The following is an 18,215-nucleotide window of genomic DNA, read 5'->3' as shown; positions in this document are numbered from 1 at the left end:
CTTAATTGCACCCACCTTTCTCCAGCAGCACAGGTTTGATGTTAAGTTGATAACATCTTCCCCCGAGAAGTTTTATTTGACATACTCATTATAAATGTAAACATTCAACATCTTTTAGTTCTTTTTTCATTCTGGAGGCAATATATTCCAATTTGCAAATTCTACTTAATGTCTCTGATACTGCTGTTTCCAAATAAACTCACCTTAAATGGGGACCACTCAAATAAAAGGCTCTAAATTCCATCCATCTTAAATTTAGCTGATCCTGCAGAGGCCCGTGACTACAAAGGGTGTGGCAAAGTGTTCATCGGGAGCTACCATCTGAATTGCCACATCCTGATTCACATTGGATAAAAGCCTTTTATTTGTTCTGTTAATGGCTGTGATAAAAAAAAAAAAATCCCACACAAAATCCAACTGGAAGAAGCATTTTGCATGCAAACATGAAAATCTGCAAAAGCAATATGTATGCAATTTTGAAGGATGTAAGAAGACCTTTAAGAAGCATCAGCAGCTGAAAATCCATCAGTGCCAGCATGAAAATAAACCACTATTCAAGTTTAACCTTGAAGGATGTGGAAAACACTTTGTTTCACCCTGCAGGCTGAGAGGACAGATGCAGGTTCATCAGAAAAATATATGTCAATAGGGATGTTATTTTGTGGCAGAAACATGGACAGAGCTTCCAAAGCACATGAGAGAAATCCATAAAAAGGAAATAACATATGATGTATGCCAGAAAACATTCAAATGTGAAGATTATCTCAAATAATCTGTGAAAACTCATGCCTCAGAATGAGATGTATGTCAACATCCAAGAGACGGCTGCAGCAGAACTGTATTTAATCTCCAGAGCTGTCTTCTTTCTTTTCATGAGGAGAATCAGCCATTTATGTGTGAACATGCTGGCTGTGGCAAAAGGTTGGCTATGAAACAAAGTCTCACAAGACATGCTATTGTGTATGAGCTTGACAGGAAGAAAATGAAGACCAAAGTAAAGCTATCTTCTGAAAAATGAAATTTGTCTTCTCATCTCAGTAAAATATCCCTCATAAGAGGAAACAAGAACAAGGTTTATCTTTTCATAAAAATGGAGAGTCATTGAATCGTATTGATCTCGACAGCTTCAATGCTTACTGTCAGCTAAAAATCAGATTTCTTTGTTTAAAAGACTACAGACCAATGAGCTCAGTTATTTTCCATCAGAAGTATATTTTTTGTTATTAAAATCATTGATTTAGGAAAAAAAGAATGACAGGCACTTGATAGATTCACTATAGAAGGTTTAGCAACCTCCTTTCATATCTCCTGAAGTCTCTGGACAACTATGATGGCCATAGGCAGCCCACAAACTTTTGAAACGAGAAACCGACATTCCTGACCCTGCACTATATATAGCATTAAAGCAAAAAATGTTGGCCACATACTGGGACCTCCTGGAAATAGAGGCCCTTGCAGACCTTGAGCCTGTGATTCTCCATAACCAGTTGCCCATTATGCCTTCGGTCATAAAAGCAGCATCCCAAAAACTCAGCACTGCTACTGAGTCCTCCTTAATATAATATGGAGCTGAACCTGGTCCCTCTGGATTATTAACCTGGAAGGGGTGGTCTCCACTGTTCTCAATTCCTTGACAGATGCAATGGTGTTAGATGAAGTCACCTTTCCCTCAAACCCATTGGTTATATGAAGAGCTCCTTGGATTTAACTGAGTGTTCAGCAATGGGAGTTTGTAGGCTGTATGGATGACACTGTCATCATTGTAAGTGATAGAACTCACTGAAATTTTGTTGCTTTACCTTCCGATAAAAGGACAGAACCCCAGGGTCAGCACGAGTGGCTGGACTTCAGGCAGTCATCTTAGCACTGGATGCCCTGGTCAGCAAATTGCCTCACAAGAAAATGTTCACAAATTATTTGGTCATTGCCTAAGAGCTGTCCCTTCAGAATAAAGAACTCTGTGAATCCCTTTTTTCACAGATATCCAAAATATAAATCAAAATCACACATATATGAAGCTTCTGTAGGACACTCCTTTTTCTCCTTGGAGTTCCAGACATTAGTGGTAGTAATCAAAGCACACATTTCATGTCTCAGAATCACACCAGGCTCTTGAAGAAGGCATTCAATATAACTTTCATATCCCAAATATGTCCAAGACAACTGGTTTAACTGTGAGGCCTAATGGGCTCCTCAAAGAACTTGTATTTAAGTTACAAAATAACCAATTAACCCCTAAATGGATATCTCAGTCCTGCCCCAGGCATTAATATCTCTCAACTCAAGGCCCTTCAGCCAACTCAAACCACTTTAAACAAATCTTATTTTGGTGTTTTAGCCGTGAAGTCTTTGCCCATGCCTATGTCCTGAATGTTATTGCCTAGGTTTTCTTCTAGGGTTTTTTTATGGTTTTAGGTCTTATGTTTAAGTCTTTAATTCATCTTGACTTGATTTTTATATAAGGCGTAAGGGAGGGTTCTAGTTTAAGTTTTCTACACATGGCTAGCCAGTTTTCCCAACACCATTTGTTAGATAGGGAATCCTTTCCCTATTGCTTGTTTTTTTCAGGTTTTCAAAGATCAGATGGTTGTCAATGTGTGGTATTATTTCTGAGGCCTCTTTTCCGTTCCATTGATCTATATATCTGTTTAGGTACCAGTACCATGCTGTTTTGGTTATTGTAGCATTGTAGTATAGTTTGAAGTCAGGTAACATGATGTCTCCAGCTTTGTTCTTTTGGCTTAGGATTCTCTTGGCTATATGGGCCCTTTTTTGGTACCATATGAGATTTAAAGTAGTTTTTTCTAATTCTGTGAAGAAAGTCAGCAATAGCTTGATGGAGATCACATTGAATCAATATATTACTTTGGGCAGTATGCCCATTTTCATGATATTGATTCTTCCTATCCATGAGTATGGAATGTTTCTCCATTTGTTTGTGTCCTCTCTTACTTCCTTGAGCAGTGGTTTGTAGTACTCCTTGAAGAGGTCCTTCACATCCCTTGTAAGTTGTATTCCTAGGCATTTTATTCTCTTTGCAGCAATTGTGAATGGGAGTTCACTCATGATTTGGCTCTCTGTTTGTCTATTATTGGTGTATAGGAACCGGGATCTAAGTAAACTAAAGAGCTTCTGCATAGCAAAAGAAACTATCATCAGAGTGAATAGGCAACCTACAGAATGGGAGAAAATTTTTGCAATCTGTCCATCTGACAAAGGGCTAATATCCACAATCTAAAGGGAACTTAAACAAATTTAGAAGAAAAAGATAACCCCATCAAAAAGTGGGCAAAGGATATGAACAGACACTTATCAGAAGGACATTTATGCAGCCAAAAACATATGAGAAAAAACTCATCATCACTGATCATTAGAGAAATGCAAATCAAAACCACAATGAGATACAATCTTACACCAGCTAGAATGCTAATCATTAAAAAGTCAGGAAACAACAGATGTTGGAAAGGATACGGAGAAATAGGAACACTTTTACACTGTTGGTGGGAGTGTAAATTAGTTCAACCATTGTGGAAGACAGTGCGGCAATTTCTCAACGATCTAGAACCAGAAACACCATTTGACCCAGCAATCCCATTACTGGGTAAAAACCCAAAGGATTATAAATCATTCTACTACAAATACACATGCACACATGTTTATTGCAGCACTGTTCACAATAGCAAAGACGTGAAACCAACCCAAATGTCCATCAATGATAGACTCGATAAAGAAAATGTGGTACATATACACCATGAAATACTATGCAGCCATAAAAACAGATGAGTTCATGTCCTTTGCAGGGACATGGATGAAGCTGGAAACCATCATTCTCAGCAAACTAACACAGGAACAGAAAACCAAACACTGCATGTTCTCACTTATAAGTGAGAGTTGAACAATGAGAACACATGGGCATAAGGAGGGGAACTACACACCGGGACCCGTCGTGGGGTGGGGGACTAGGAGATGGATAACATTAGGAGAAATACCTAATGTAGATGACAGGTTCATGGGTGCAGCAAACCACCATGGCATGTGTATATGTATGTAACAAACCTGCACATTTGGCACATGTATCCCAGAACTTAAAGTATAATTTAAAAAAATTAAAAAATTAAAAGAAAACCTTTCTTATCACCCTCTGCTGTATTTTTAAAGAGAGGAAAATGTCTCATTTCTGTTAGTATGAAGACTCATTTTATATGTGGCCCCTTATTAATGTCTCCTCTTATCTTTTTAGATTTTCTATTTTGCTTCTACCCCATAAAGTCAATACACCAGATCTAAGCAAAGATGCCTTTGAAACCCATTAACCATGGATTGTCCCATAGGCCAGAACACTGCCCATGTGCTATGGGAAGCATTTGAGTCAAAATTTCCACCATCCAATTCACTTTCTTTAATGTTTACATTTTACAAAGTGGATGATTAGTTCAAGCTCTCCCTCTGATTCTCTCTAGAAAAGTTAAAATTGGTTTTCCAGGGCCATTCCCATAGACAATGTGGACTACCAAGAAAAGAGATAGAAAACCTCACTTACTGAATAAAATAAAAGTAACTTTCAAAGATAATAGTGAAATCAATGTCATATCTCATAATGACAAAAGCGGACAACACCTCACTGGCAATAAAACGTGCTGGTGTAAAATTAGCATGAGACAACAAAGTCCTGTCAGGTGCAGCTACACACCATTCTGTTGACCATTGGTTTCACTACTGTAAGTCTAGATACTTACATTGGTTTGCAACCCAGAGGCTCAAACTCTCCAAGTCAGCCATTGTTTGACCACAATAAATGCTTAGGTCCACATTCGATTGAGTTTGACAAGGTGAGTAGAAGCCCGACAAACAAAATACTCACCTGGTTTTCTCATCTGCAATCAAACCAGCAACTGAGGCAAAAGGCACATTGGCTAAATTGGAGGGCCTGCCTACATGCTGATGGTGATCCTCCAAGCTCAATCACAGGTATTTTAATAGGCGAAATTGTGACACCCTATTAACCACATGCATGCAAATCTGGACACATCATTTAGAACCTATTTGCAGCAAAACGCTCCCCATCACTCATCCAGACAAAACCTTGGACTATTGGGAGCTTTTTGGTTCAGGTACTCTTAAGGCCTTAATTGTGCCAGCCAGGTTACAGGATTTGGTTCAATTATAACAACATCACGAACGCCAATATCACCATTCTTAGCTATGTACTCATAAAACCCTGTCTTAAAAGATATTTATAAGTCAAATTCCCAGGTGAAACGTTGCCCTAAAATTTCCCAAGAGGTTCAGTCTTACCATAATACTGGTGAACAACACCCACAGCAACTCAAGTGGCTACCTACTTAAAAAAGATACCCTAGTTTCATAGACCACATCACATTGACCTGTCCTAGGAGTTCACCATTGGGGATCACATCACCCCAGGCAATGTCAGCCCATCCTGAGACCACAGAATTGGTGATGGCTTCATCCCCTGTGCCAAAGACAACTTCACCTCAACACCAAGACCACCATGTCAACAACACTCCCGGGATACCTCCCCTGACGTTCTTTCAAATTGAACACTGGACATTTGTTACTATTTTTTCTTTTGATATTAGGTTTTATACTACATTTCCTGAGCTTGCTGTTTGGTTAGCCCAGAATCCTGGCATGCTCCTTGCTCTCTATCTATACTCCCATTCCTAAAGGGAAGCCTTGTGAGGTTCTTTCTATCTGCACCATTCTAAAATTAATGTGCATTATTGCCTCATATTGATCCATGCTTGGACTGGACCTCTCACTCCTCAGAAAACTTCTCCTACCCTCCCGCATCCCCCAGCTTGCCACTGCAACCTCCTGCCTTGCTTCTCTATGGCCATTACAACTACTCCTCCCCCCAGTTATAAATGCTGTTAACCTTTACATATATCTTATTAAACTTTCAGTTCATATTCTCAGCAACAAAACTGCCATACCTACCACCTTGATTCAAGAAATACACTGAGTTATTATTACCACAAAACATAATATAACTCATAAGTTAAATATACTTTATTGGAAGTATCTGAGCATACACTGGCGTAAGAGGTTTTCAATATACAATAATAGTGAAAAGAAAACACAGGCAATAACTCCACCAACACACTGTTAAAGACCCCAAAATTTCAGAATGTTTTTGCCATATACATGGGAAACTTGTTAACAGGATGGCCTGCAAGGACTCTGCATATTTCTACTTGTTTCCTTCCTTTCTACTCTTATACTGAAAAGTTTTTTCTACACTGCGTAGGGGAGCTTATACCCTACTGTTTAAAAGTCTCCATTACTCTTTGGGCCACTGTAATACCCCTAGTAATTGAGTTTACCACTAATGTCAAGACAACAAGGGGTCCAACTAGGCATCTTGACCTAGTTTTGAGTCTCTGACTAGAGGCCAGTCAGTTCCCCTTTCTGAGAAGTTAATGAAATCCACACTCTAACCCCAACTTATTGGGTTCTTGTATGCTGGGACCAATATACATCCCCTTATGCCCAGAGCCTGCAAACTTCTTAACCAGCAAATTTGCAGGGGGTCCATGTAACTAGACAAACCCATGCTATTTGCCCCTACAGCTATAGATTGTCATTACCCTGTTCCTACATACAATTTCCTATCTGGCCCTATCTGGCAATCACATCTTGTTTTGAGCAGTAAATAGCAGAGTTCTGCCTTTATCTATCCTAGTATCAATGTGCTATGTCCAACTATCAAAAAACTCTTTACATCTCATGAAACATGTAACTTATCCTCTTTTACTATAAAGCAAGTAGAATGCCCTGCCCAAATCTGAAATTTTCTAAATGCTTAGAATTGTCCTCAAATAAAAAAAAAATCACATCATTTAAACAGAAATTGATAATATGACATTTCCACCTTAATAAGGGCATGTAACCCAAATGTCAAAAGAAGGTTAAACTGATAGATATTGATTCTTCATAAGTATTATTTTTTTGTCTTAGTGTTTATTTTTTTCCTTCTGTTCAAATCTATTGTGTCTGTTTCTTCTGGACTCAATATTTTTTTTTTATCATTGGTATTCTAAATTGCATTCTTCAATACAGTAGCTACTAGTCAAAATTAAATACAATTAAAGCATTTAAAATTTCAAATTAACCAAAAAGTAATTTGTAAATAAAATTAAAAATTAATTTCCTAGTGACTAGCTATATTTCAAAGGCTCAATAGGCACATATGACTAGTTGCTATGATATTAGTCAGTGCTGGAGAGTCTTTTTTTCATAGCAGAAAGTATGATTGGAGATCTTTTATCTAGAGTATGCATGCCTATTAATTCCTTCATCTACTACTGGCATTATTTGTTAGGAAGAGTTTTATGGAGTATACCAGAGATATTTTATTTGAATATATGTTAACCTAAGTGTAAGATCAGCTAGTCTGGGAGAAAAAGTTATGGGAAGTAAGACACAAAACACAGCAGATTTTTTTTTTTTTCATTTTTTTTAAGCTAAAGGAAACAGAGATGAAGTGTCTGTTATGATATACCAGAAGTAACACATTATCTTAGATTTGACCTCTACTCTTCTGGGTGGTAAAGGTTTTTCTTAACACGTTTGGGAAAAACAAAAACAAAAAAAACAAGTATATGCTGTTTCACAAAACCAAGAAGACTTCCTTGGATGGCTCTGAAAATGTGTTCATCACAAGATTGTTAGCCCTCCAGACAGGGCTTGTTCATAATGTTAACAGTCTATCCTTTGGGATTAGATTTTCTGGCAAGGCCTGCTGAATTGAAGAATGGTTACTTTCCCAATTATGTATGCATTGCAGCCAGACATATTCACTTTGATTCAATAAATTACATGCCCATGTATGTCTTATATAACCTATAAGAAATAGTGTTCAACACGGGTACTGGTTTTGAGGTAGCCTAGTTTTCATTGTCTGAAAACTAGGATGGTACATCACATACTATGTTTAAGATTAAGCCTTGTTACATTAACATCCTCATAAGATGCAAATGATCTAATCTGTTCTTTAGGGTCAATGAATGTGGCCCTGATTATCATTCAGTTTTATGTATCTCGTGTGTGTGTATATATGTGTATGTCTATAGCAGTGTTTTCCAACTTTGGCACTGTTGATATTTGAGGCATTTAAGACAGTATAATTCCTTGTTGTCAGGGTCATAGTGTCCTATGTATTGCAGGATGTTTGGGAGCAACCATGGCCTCTACCCACTAGATGCCAGCAGCACCCCTCCACCTCACCCAGTTGTGACAATGAAAAATGTATCCGGACATTGCAGATGTCTCCAGGAGGGCAAAATAGTCTGTATTTGGGAAGCACTGATCTATGATAACCTTTTAAAAGTGAGACTGCAAAAGAAGTGATAATGACTAAACACAAATGATGCAAAAAGAAGTACATTTCATTAGACAATGTATGTTTATAAATATGTTTCTATAAATGAAAATATAATGTGCTATTAGGAACATGTATTTAGTGCTGCTTTTGGCCTTCAATATCTCCTTACTAACAATGTAGTAAAACTACTGGGACTGGGAGGTATTTATTTAAGGTCTGGACCTCAACCTTCCATTCTTTCATGATAATTTTTAAAATTTGATAAAAATATTATATAAATTACATACTATTCTTTACTATATGATCAAATCTCTGTATTAGATCTTTTAATAACAATGAATAATCTTTTCAATCTCACTTTAAGCATAGTTCACAAATTTCTAGGGAGACTTCTACCTCTGTTCTTAGTTATCTGGTATGAACTTGGAAATATCAGGAAAAAACACAAAACACAAAACAGAAAACCTTCAATCCTTTGCTAGGCTCATGCAGAGGGATGTCTGGTAGGACTTTTGGTTTGAGTGGAAGGAAAGCACACTCTGAGTTGAGAATCCTTGGTCAAGTTCTCTATCACTATGCAAAAATCATTAACTCCTTGATACCTCCTGTATCGCAATAGCAAATGTCTCTCTTGAGTATAGCCACACAAAGTTATACTGTTTAAAGCAGACATGGCTACATATTGTATGGCACAGTATTATAGGATAGTAAAAAGTGAATTTTCTTTATGACTTTAGAGCTTTACTCATCTACTTTTTTTTAGTTACAGCGATGCACTGACTTAGACGTAGTTTAATCAACCTTCTCTAATGCTACATGACATTGGGTTGGGCACATTGTAATTAGAACTTTGTTTTCTTACGTATAAAATAAAAATCGGATACCAGTTTCTGAGTTTGTTAGGATTTGAAAAGCTAACATATGAAAAGGCCCTGGTCTAGTGGCATTCAGGGAAGGTCGAGTCCTTTTTCCTAATAAAGGACAGATAGAGAAAGTAGTTATTATATGTTATGCTCTAGAAGTCCCTTCTTAGGCTCTGATAATATAAGGAAGCAATCCTCCTGTCTGGCTGAAATAGGCCTGGGCTCAGATTTCATAGCAGTTGTAGGTAACAGCAGAGTAGCAATGGTTGCCAATGAACCTCATCCCTGGCTCAACTCTATTGGAAACAGTTGCAACTTTCTGCTTCAGTGGCAGCCCCAACAAACATTAAGATAGGACAATCAGGGCTTAGGAAATGTGAGAGACTGGCAGGGATTCAGGCTGTACTGGAGTGTCAGATCAACTAAGAAAGAGATGGTGCTTAGAAGCCAAAATAGCCACACCATATTCTGCCTCTTTTGTCTCAAATGGCTCACGTTTCAAACAGTCTGAGAATGTGTGGCATAAAATACATATTCAAAATATCATATGTCAAATCTGTGGCTTGTGAAAATTTCTGTACAAAAAGAAAATTCTTTATTAACAATATGGAATCAAAATTAGCTCTATGAAAACCTTTCTTAATAGAGCCCTTAATAAACATACCAGTTTTTTAATGATCTCAAAAATGGTCTTTTCAATGTAGACTATTATATATGATCATATCTAAGTCATTATTTCTGAAGTAAAATTACAAGGGTTACAAAGGAGCAATGCTGCTTTTCAGAGTCCAACCAATGAGAATGATAAATGGAGTGAATAGTTAATTGAAAGTAGTCACATTGCAATTCTGATGGTTTATCATCTACAAACTGAGAATTTTAACACAAATCAAAAAATATTTATGAAAATAATGTTACTTTGCCCAGAGAGCCTCTGATACCCCTTTATTTAAATTATTTAAAATTATCTTAGCAGATGAAGAATTGATGTTGGTCTAGATTCACACATTTGTGAACGACATCATGGTCTTCTCAAAATGAGGCTGCACAAGCCATCAGAGATATGCTTCCAAGACTAGAACAGGGAGTAACTTCCTTCCAGATGTCATCATGCGAACAATATGATCAAAATCCATGATTGATATAGTTTGAATACTTGTTCCCACCCAAATTTCATGTTGAATTGTAATAGCCATTGTTGGAGGTAGGGCCTGGTGGGAGGCATTGGATCATGAGAACAAATGCCTCATGAATGGCTCGGGCCAGCCCCTTGATGATAAGTGAGCTCTCACTCTGAGTTCACATGATATCTGGTCATTTAAAAGTGTGTGGCACCTTCCTTCCCATACTCTCTCTCACTTGTTCCTGCTCTTGCCATGTGACGTGTCTGCACCCCCTTTACCTTCTGCCATGATTGTAAGCTTCCTGAGGCCTCCCCCAAAGCCAGGCAGGTGTTGGCACCATGCTTCCTATAAAGCCTGCAGAACCATGAGCCAATTAAACCTCTTTTATTTATAAATTACCAAGTCAGGTATTTCTTTATAGCAATGTAATAATGGCCTAACACAATGGTTCATTATGAATTATTATTTCAAAAATAAATCTTATAACATTTGTCTGAAAAGTTCAATTATTTTTATCATAGTTTAGTGTTAAAATAGTTTACAGGAAAATATTTAAATATTTTTAAAAATTATAACACTTTATTTTTTCATTTTTGATATGATGGTGACCTAAAAATTGGAGCTCTCTATCTCTGAGAGCTTTGCTAATGTCATTCTTATTGTTTATTGTAATGGCAACCTGCATAGCACCAGAGCAGGAGGTAACTGGGCCACTAAATAACATCTGAAGTTTCAATAACAGCCCTTTGTCATGAAAGATGATGACTGAAAGCATTTTGTCAATGTTCTGTAGGATAGAATCCAGAATTCTGGACTATCACCACTATATCACTCCTGGAGTCCAAAAAACATTAAAAAGGATTTAACAAAATAATTAAATTGAGCTCATGACTTGAGGAGATTTTGTATTTGGCAAAGGCACTTGAGAGCAAAATCTTCCTTAGCAACCGGTTAATTATGATCTCTTGGCTATGTTCACCAATACCCTCATCATCCATTCAGACACTGTTTTTGTCTGCATTTCACAGATACATATAGCTATCAATTCATCTGAAGTCCTAGGTGCTCTACTTAAGAAAGCAATTTACCTGTAATAGATTAAACAGTATACTTGATGACATTTTGAAATGTAAAACACACTAGAAATCGGTGCTGTTATTTTTCTCAGATAAATCGCTGCACTGATTACCATGAAGTACATTGATGTCACTATCACTATGACAACATTGTGACAAGAACTAGTCAGTCCAAGCTACCTAGTAAAAGGAAATGTCATCTATATTTCTGAATAAAATATAACACACAGGACCTCTGCTTTTGTACATAAATTAGTACCCTACTGGCTAGGGAATGTTGAATCACAGTTGGATGAAGAAACAATTCATATTAATGTTTCTCTAAAGGTAAGATTTGAATATTTGAAAAATGTATACTTTAACTTTTTGATCAATTAAAAGGGAAGCATGATTTTATCATAATATAAGGACCTATTCGATGGAATAAATGCCCTTCTCTTTATTTGATTATATTTTGCACTTAAAGTACAATTCAGTTATAGGAACAAATAGTCTAAATAGGTGAGTTTTGAGATATATTTGAAGATTATTATGTGAAGCAACATTTGAATCAGTCTTTATACTCTTAGGATATTGCATAATTTTTAATTTTCAGCTTTTAAAGATAGAAGTGAGTCATCTACTTGTACTATTCCTTTTTTAATTAAGCAAAGATTTAAAATCTTTGTTGTTGTTGAAAAATAACTTGTTTCTCATGTATTTTCTGCCCCCTTTCCCCAGGGGTGTCCTACAGAAAATACATGCAGCATGTTATAACTGTAGGAATAAAGTATTAGTCATCACAAACACAACTCATTTACAAATGCACAGCTGCCAGTATTTTTGGATTATTTATGCTCAATTTTGTACTTGTTTTAGTTTGTACAGTATAGTGTCAGTATTCTGACATTTGGTGTTTAAAGAACTGTATTACCACATGATATGACATGGAACAGTTGACAAATGGCAATTTTCCCAGTAATGTTTGCCTTTTTATTTGATCTGAGCCAAATCCGAAACTCTTAAGAGGAATTCCTTCCTGATAAGACTTGGTTAATTTAAATAATATATTTTAAATAATATGTTTTAAATTTATTTTAAATAATTTAAAATTTATATGTTTTAAATTTATTTTACATATTTATAAATTTAAATATTTTAAATTTATTATAAAATAATATATTTTAGATTTATTTTTATATGTATTATGTATATGCAACCTGTCTTAAATTTAAAATTCTACTATTTATTTTGGTCAATTAAGACAATGTGACTATTATACATAATATATAATATGGGTTGTAATCTCAGAGATGGACACTTTAATGCCTTATAATTTCTTAATTGCATAAACATGATTAAAAGGCTATTTTTTTTCTAATGCATTATTTGGTGCTAGAGACACTGAAAGAAAAACAGAAATATATTTGGTGAAGGGTGTATTATTCTGAGTGTATTAACTAATGCAAAAACTCAAAGTATGTTTTTAGTATTACTCAAATACCTATTTAGAACAATTGAGAAATAGAAAAATTGAGCATGGAAAATAAGTAGCTCCAGGTCTCTCTGATAAATAGTATGATTAACTTAATTTTCAATCCATATGTTATTGTATCAATTTCTGTTTTAGAGTCCAGACACATATATTTTGATTATATTAATTTAACTAAACAATATTTTCTAACTTATACTGACTATGGCTATAATATACACAATATAGATAAAGAAGAAAATACATTTAATTTCAATTAAAATGTTTTAAATATTCCTTAATAGTATTTAAATAAAAATTAAATAGAGGTAAGCATAGACATAAGCAGAGAATAAATATATTCAAAAGTCTGTTGGATACATAGAAACTTCAAGACGGGAGGATTTCAGACTTGTATTTTTAGTGAAAAAAATTCAAAACTGATTGCCTTGTAAGAGATTTATTTTCTAGAGGCATACTTCCCCTACAAATTATAGTTTCTATTTTAAAATAAGCCTTTAGCAGAGCATATTGTATATCATTAAAAAAATCTGTTCCAAACCATCCATCTAACCTATTTTTATCATATAATACAAGCATTAATTGGATTTCCTAGACCCTATATAACATTAACTCACTTTCTGCAAGCTCCCACCTATACATATATGTACACACATATGCAAACATACATTCACATGCTTTGTGTTTAGAGTGGAAAGATAAGTATGTGCATATTCCTCTTTGTAATCCAATGGTATATTTCACTATAATTACATTTTAATCTTTCTGTTAAAAATTTTAAAGAGGTAAACAAACTTAGAATCCAATTTCCTAATAATAATTTTTTATTTGAAGATTTAAGCAACGATAGATTTTGTCTTTTTTTTTTTTTTTTAACAATCTTTGAGAGGACATCAGCAATCATGTTCTTATAAGAGGCATTCAAATCTTAAGAAATTGAGTTCAGATCTAATGGAATACTAGTCATATCTTTAATTCATCACTTCAGTGTGATGATTACTCCTTCATCTAATGTTTTAAATTTATTTAAGTTCAGTGATTTTAGAGCAAGTCAGAAGGAGAAGGTAGCAAGTTATTTTTTCTTTTCCTTTCCTATGGATTAGAAAGCAAATGCTTTAGTTAACCAATCTGGAAATGAATAAAAAATTGTTGCTTATAAATTTAGGATAAAAGGAGAAGCACCATCTCTGTTAGTCACAAAATGATATAGTCCAGTTTGCCAGCAAAAGTTACATCAAATAGCTTTTAGAGTACATAAGGAATTCTAAAATTTAGAAATATATTAAATCAAAAATGGAGATTTTTACTAGTATTTATGTTATAGAATGATGATATATTAAGCTTTAGTTTATTTTCAATACATGGTGAAAATGGCACTTGTGAATAAAATAGGCATTCCAAACTCTAATTTTTTTCACACCTAGAACCTAATGTAAAGTGGCCTGCCGTTATTGTCTGTAGCAACATCATCTTGAGTTGCTTTAAAAATGCCTTCAATAGGCCAGGCGCGGCAGCTCACATCTGTAATCCCTGCCCTTTGGGAGGCCTAGACTGGCAGAGCACCTGAGGTCAGGAGTTCAAGACCAGCCTGGCCAACATGGTGAAACCCCGTCTCTACCAAAAGTACAAAAAATTAGCCGGGCGTGGTCGTGCACGCCTGTAATCATAGCTACTCAGGATGCTGAGTCAGGAGAATTGCTTGAACCCAGAAGGCCGAGGTTGCAGTGAGCCGAGATTGTGCCACTGCCCTTCAGCCTGGGTAACAAAAGTGAAACTCCATCTCAAAAAAAAAAAAAAAGTGCTTTCAATATCCTTTTGTAGGCAAGTCTAGGCATTGCTGTGACTTTTTGAAGAAAATAAAAGTAAATAAAAGGTTTTCATCTATCCAGGAATTTTTCCACAGTGTTGCATTTGATAAGTTTAATTTTAATGTACTTATTATTTCTTTTTTTATTCTTTTTCCTAAATAAGCCTAGTTGGTTTCACAAATGTTGCTTTAAATTCAATTGACTGTCTTGCAGTTAGAATATGAAAAATTGGCTAGGAATTTTTACTCAGCTACAAATCTTGAACCAAATAATTCTTGTAAAAGTACTGTATTTAATGTTCACACAGTCAGCTATCTTGTGGCTAGAGTTTTCTGCCAAGAGTACACCACAAGCTTTTTGTTAATATTATTCAGAAGTGGGAAAGGAGGTAGGAAACTTGATTTCCTGCAATACGAATGAGATTTTTCCCTCTAATATCTCAGAGTTCAGTCAACATAGGGGCACTTTGAAATATATTTATTTGTGACTATTGTTCCTTTCATGAGCCCAAGAATTCTCCAGCTTCTGAAATACACGTCTTATTTACTTGCTATCACCATCTGTCAGAAAATATTTTGAGTTGAACAGAAGCAGCAGAAGAATAATCCCACCTGCAGATGCTGTTCAACTGAGAGATTAATCCCAGCAACTGAAATCATCACGAAGAGAGCTCTGACTTAGTTTTCTTTTCATTGTGACACAAAAGTTTACCTTATTTGACTCCTTGGGAAAAGGAAAGTAAATGCTAATTATATTTCATTCAGATTTGCATTTGAAACTTTAGGGCTTTACAAAAATATTATTCAAGAATTCTGTGACACCTTCCCTGCCACATCCTGGCCTTGTTTCCCTAGTATCTGTGCCATCCTAGTATACACTGTCCATCTGCACTCCAGCCTGCCATTCAGAAATGGTGTCCATGGCTGAGGAGGAGTTTGGGGTTAACATTTGAAAAAGAGATTCAAGGAATACTATGCAGTGTATTCCTGGCTTCAAGATTTGCATCCCTGTTAAAGCAAGATAAAAGTATTGCCTTTGAGAGTCAGGAGGAGAATTACAGCAAGGCAGTCATTCACCTTTGGGGAAAGGGTATGAAAACAAGTGAGCAATTTTACCTGCTTTCACTTTGTGATTGATGACATGGGAGGATTTTGAGGATATGTTATGTGTTTTTTTCTCCTTTGGTTTATTTACTTATTTATTCCTTCATTCCTTTATTTCATTTTTCCTATGAGTAACTCACTTTTTCATGTATTCAATCAACTAACATTTATTGAACATTATAGCTTTATAAATCTTTTTTTTTTTTTTTTTTTTTTTTTTTTACTTTATTTGCCAAACTTCTTTCTGCCTCAAGGTTCTACAGTTTCACATTACCCTGTTTTATTTCTTCATAGCACTTGTCACTTCTGGAAGCCATACTATTTTTTTGGTATATTATCTGATTCCCTCTTAGGAAGTGTTAAGTTTCATGAGAAAAGAAACTCTATGTTGTTCATTGCTGAATTCTCCAGATGTAGGAGGATGCCTGGCATGTGATGCTAATAGTTAATCATCATCATCATCAGCAGCAGCCAATCTTTACAAAACTTTTAATTTTTTTTCAGTAAATGAAAGAATGAATGATTGAAGTCACATAATATAATTCGTTGGGATTAATTAAGCCCAACCCATGTTACTGCACCTAATGATCTGTTGATCCCATACATTTTCACTTTCAAATACAGTCACATGCCACATAATGATGTTTCATTCCAGGACGGACTGCTTGTGCAAGGAATTACATGATAATTACACTATAATAATTTATAGTAAAAATGAAAATTTTCTATAGTCTAGTGATGTCTTAGACTTCATAATGTCATAACGTGTTGGTATAACACATTGCCTTTTCTATGTTTAGATATGTTTAAATACATAAGTACTTACCATTGTGTTATAATTGCCTACAATATTCAGTTTAGTAACGTGTTATACAAGTTTGCAACCTAGAAGCAATAGGCTATAACATTTAGCTTAGTTGTATAGTAGACCAGTGGTCCCCAACCTTTTTGGCATGAGGAACCTGTTTCATGAAAGACAATTTTTCCATGGGGGTGGGAGGATGCATAATTTTGGGGTCATTAGCCATTAGACTCTTAAAAGGAGCACACAACCTAGATCCCTCGCATGCTTAGTTTACAATAGGGTTCATGCTCCTGTGAGAATCTAATGCTGCTGCTGATCTGACAGAAGGCAGAACTGGGGCAGTAATGCTCACTGGCCCACCACTCACCTTCTGCTGTGCAACCTGGTTCCTAACAGGCCACAGACAGATACTGGTCCTGTAGTAGTCTGTGTCATCTAGATTTGTATGAGTACAGTTACAATGTTTACACAAAGAGGAAATCACCTGACAACATGCTTCTCAGAAAGTATCCCCATTGTTCATTGAAACCTGACTGTAACTTAGTTTCCTAAGCTGGAGGGTATCTGCAATCACCCTTCTTTAGTATCACCCAGACATATTTGTGTTAGACAGGGATTAGCATCAGTGTTTTGCAAGATCTGAAAGTATGAAGTTGATATTCATCTAAATTTGTTTATGATACAAGAAGTCTTAAGAAAAACTGATAGACGGTAATATCATGATTCTGCCTTCCTTTGGTTGTTCTCTGGTATCACCATCATCTGTTGCTGCAATTGTTATGATTGTTTTTGTTAAGTCTTTCACAAATAGCATAATGCTGGTCAAGACAATGAATCATCAAAATAAATGACAGACTGGAAAACCAGTAAAAATAATTCTGCAAAAATGAATGGACTCTCTTATATTTAGGTTTAAATATGTAGCTGAAAATACATAGTAAGAAAATGCCCAAAATAACAGTATTAACTTTTAAACAAATACATCACATTATTTGCATGATGCAAATGAATGGTCAATATGCTAAAAACATCAAATTACCTGTGATTTAATAAATGTGTATGTTCAAATAAAGAATGCCATATGCTACATTTCAAGAGAAATGTCACATTTTACTTCCATTTAGACAGGATCAGTTTAATTATTCCATGCTTTTCCAGAGCAAAGGCCTGAATTTTTTCACTGGGAATTTTTGGGTAAAGAATGAGTAACTCTCTCCGTGGCCTTGTAGGGAGAATCCAAACAATGGCTAATAGAAATGGCTGGATAACACTCAGCTTCCTTCAAAGTTGAGATTTGGTTATTAGGTAAATTACTCAAGGCAAAAAAGGAATCCCAGGAACGTGAATGGGAAAAGACAGTTAGGATTTTTATATTTCCAGTCATCAAAGAACTTATTAAATATTTTTTTCACAAAGCGCCCTCTTGAAATCCTAATATTTTGATTCCATCTATATTTAAAGGAGCCACAAGTAGGTAATTTATTACCATAGATGCTTTTTACTGTGAAAACAATATTACATTTAGCTTGATTCAAGTAGTCATATACACAAACACAATAGATCAAAGATTATTCAAATAAAATGTTCTAAAGCCTCAAGTTAGAAACTAATTTTAAAA

At 35.4% G+C, this 18,215-nt stretch overlaps 1 protein-coding gene and 1 pseudogene across 4 annotated transcripts in view; both read left to right on the top strand.

The window, feature by feature from the left end:
• Positions 1 to 276: 276 nt before the first annotated feature.
• LOC115898204 lies at positions 277 to 1,227 on the top strand (annotated as a pseudogene).
• A 10,347-nt stretch (positions 1,228 to 11,574) lies between these two features.
• Positions 11,575 to 18,215, top strand: part of DGKB (diacylglycerol kinase beta) — an 832,080-nt gene continuing 825,439 nt past the window's right edge. For all 4 annotated transcript variants that reach the window (XM_030932056.1, XM_030932048.1, XM_030932051.1 and 1 more), the window contains exon 1: positions 11,575 to 11,737. The gene's annotated coding sequence lies outside the window, so the exon portion shown is untranslated. The remainder of the gene's footprint in view (positions 11,738 to 18,215) is intronic.

Source organism: Rhinopithecus roxellana, chromosome 6, assembly GCF_007565055.1.
Source record: "Rhinopithecus roxellana isolate Shanxi Qingling chromosome 6, ASM756505v1, whole genome shotgun sequence".
Taxonomy (NCBI): domain Eukaryota; kingdom Metazoa; phylum Chordata; class Mammalia; order Primates; family Cercopithecidae; genus Rhinopithecus; species Rhinopithecus roxellana.
The sequence above is the reverse complement of the archived record's forward strand: the minus strand, read 5'-3'. Positions and strand labels throughout refer to the sequence as shown.